The sequence below is a fragment of the Ornithorhynchus anatinus genome, chromosome X2 (assembly GCF_004115215.2).
Source record: "Ornithorhynchus anatinus isolate Pmale09 chromosome X2, mOrnAna1.pri.v4, whole genome shotgun sequence".
NCBI lineage: Eukaryota > Metazoa > Chordata > Mammalia > Monotremata > Ornithorhynchidae > Ornithorhynchus > Ornithorhynchus anatinus.
In genome coordinates this window covers 8,262,881-8,265,463 of record NC_041750.1, presented here as the reverse complement: position 1 = coordinate 8,265,463, position 2,583 = coordinate 8,262,881, and positions in this window count along the sequence as shown.

Sequence of the window (2,583 nt, the reverse complement as noted above, 5' to 3'; positions counted from 1 at the left end):
AGGTCATCCTTCTAAAACATCATTCGGCACACATCCCCCCATTCTGCAAAAATCTGGACAGCAAAAAGACACTCTTGGCCATCAATTTTAAGGCACACAATCAGCTCTCTCTCCCCTAATTATCCTCATTCTTTTCCTGCCACACCCCATCTTGCGTGCTCTGTCCCTCTCAAGTCAGCCTACTCACTGTGCCCCATTCTCGTCTCTCCCACCCTGACCTCTTGTTCACATTCTCCCTTTCGCTTGGTCCCCCCCACCCCCTTTCGGATCCGGACCGCCGCTGTCCCCCTCTTCGCGGCCCTTCTGAAACCACACGGTCTCCAGAAGCCTTTCTCTGATTCACCTCTCATCTCCCCACCCTATATCTCCCTCTACTGCCACTTCAGCACTTCCACATCACCGAAGCACCCACCTCCGGGCAGTACTTAGGTCCAGATCTCTATACTCCGCTGCTTCCTTCTCTCTGTGATTTCTTTTAGTGTCCGTCTCCCCGGCTAGATTGTGAACTGCTGGCTGGGATTGCGTCTACTCTAGCGTACTCTCCCGAGCATTCGGCACAGTGCTCTGCATAGAGTAATTGCTCAATAAATACGATCGATCGATTAATTGGTCCCAATAGCCCTCATTCTACCCTCTCCCCAGGCCCCCGGACTCTCCTCCTCACCAATCCCCATCAGCCGGGGCTCATAAATTCGAGGGACCACGGGGTCAGGTCAGTACAGAGGACCAAGAGGTCAGGGGGTCAGAATTAGGGCCAGGGAGAGGGGGCGAATCATCCCTACCCCGTCTTCCCCGTCTTCTCAACTCCGACTTCCTCCCCGCTCCCCATCTCGGTCCTTTCATTCATTCGGTCGGTCGGTCGTATTTACGGAGCGCTGACCGCGTGCGGAGCGCCCTACTAAGCGTTTGGGAAGTACAGTTCGGCAACAGATCGAGACAATCCCTACCCAACATCGGGCTCACAGTCTATAAATAAATAAATAAATAAAATTGAATGAATAGAAGGGAGGGGGAGACAGACAGCAAAAGAAGTCAACAGGCATCGGTATCAATCAAGAGAATAATAGACATATACACACCATTAATAGAACAAATAGAATGATAGACGTGTACCCGTATACACGAGTGGTGTGGGGCGGGGAGGGGGGGGGCGGACGAGAGGGAGACGGCTTCCTCTGCCCCGTGAGAGACAACGCCGTCCGGAAAATAGTCAGCCGGAGGAGGGTGGAGGTGTGGGGAACTTACAGGGGGGTTCCCCCGACCCCCCGCCCTTAAGACCCTGTGCCCCCGCCTCGTCCCGCGCTGAGCTCCGCCCCGCTTAGCGCTGCTCCGGGGGTGGGGAGTGGGGGGGTGGGGGCGGGCCCGAGAGGTTCAGCCAATCAGAAGGCCGAGTTGGCGGCCTTCGCCCCGTCTCCCTCCACAGGGCAACCGCCCGCATCCTCGGATCCAGCGGGAGAGGCCGGGGGAGCAGGGCAGAAGGGGAGTGCGGGGGCAGGGGAGACTCCGAGTCGCGCAGCTTCACCGTTTTGGGGTTTTTTTCAACGGCACTCCTTAAAGGCTCGCTACCTGTCGAGCACCGTTCTAAACGCTGGGGTAGGCCCAAGTTAATCAGGGTGGAGGGACGCGGTCTCTGGCCCACGTGGGGCTCTCGGTCGAGAGGGGCGTCAGGTCCGGGGCTATCTGGTGGGGAGAGAGGAGGGATGGCGGTGGGTGCCCGGATTCCTTTCCTGGGGAGAAACGAGGGAGGGGGAGGATCAGGCCCCCGGGTGAGGGCAAGGGAGAGAAAGAAGAGAAAGACCAGATTCCCGTTTCCATAGGGACCGTTGCCGGGGAGACACACCGGGGGTGGTGTGGTGCTCACCATCCCCACCCTCGCACCCCTCCCCCCGCCCCCCCTCACAGCCGTCTCGGCTCCCGCTTCCCCTAGGTCGGCAGCATGGGCTGCGGGATCAGGAGACGTCGGTCACCGCCCTGGGCCTGCCCACCGGGGAACGGATCTCGCCCCCGCCTTGACGGATCCCCTAACCCTACTCGCTGGCCCTCGACGCGACTCACAGATTTAACTCTGATCCTCGCAAGCCCTAACCCGGGCCCCGGCCCCCGAAACCCTAACCCAGCCTCGGCCACCGAACCCTCGTCGACCTATCGGACGTTTAACCGATCGATAGCATTTATTGAGTGTCTACTGTGTGCACAGCAGTGTACCGAACGCTTGGGAGAGTACAACGGAGACTGTAACGGTTGTGGTATTTGTTAAGCATTTACTATGTGCCAAACTCGGGACGGGTACAATACAATCAGATCAGATTCTAGAAATGATCCCTACCCTCAAGGGGTTTACAGTCTAGTGGGGGAGAAAGACACCAAGATAAATTATAGGCGGGGGGATTGATAATCCAGCAGTCGACCAATCGATGGCGTTTATTGAACACTGACTGTGGGCAGAGAGCACTGTACTAAGCACTTGGGAGAGTACGACAGTCAGGAGACCCGATCCCCGCCCCCAAGCAGCTTACGGTCTAGGTGGGGAGACGGACACAAACGGATTACCGATAGAGTAATAGACCCTCCACCCCCCCCCCC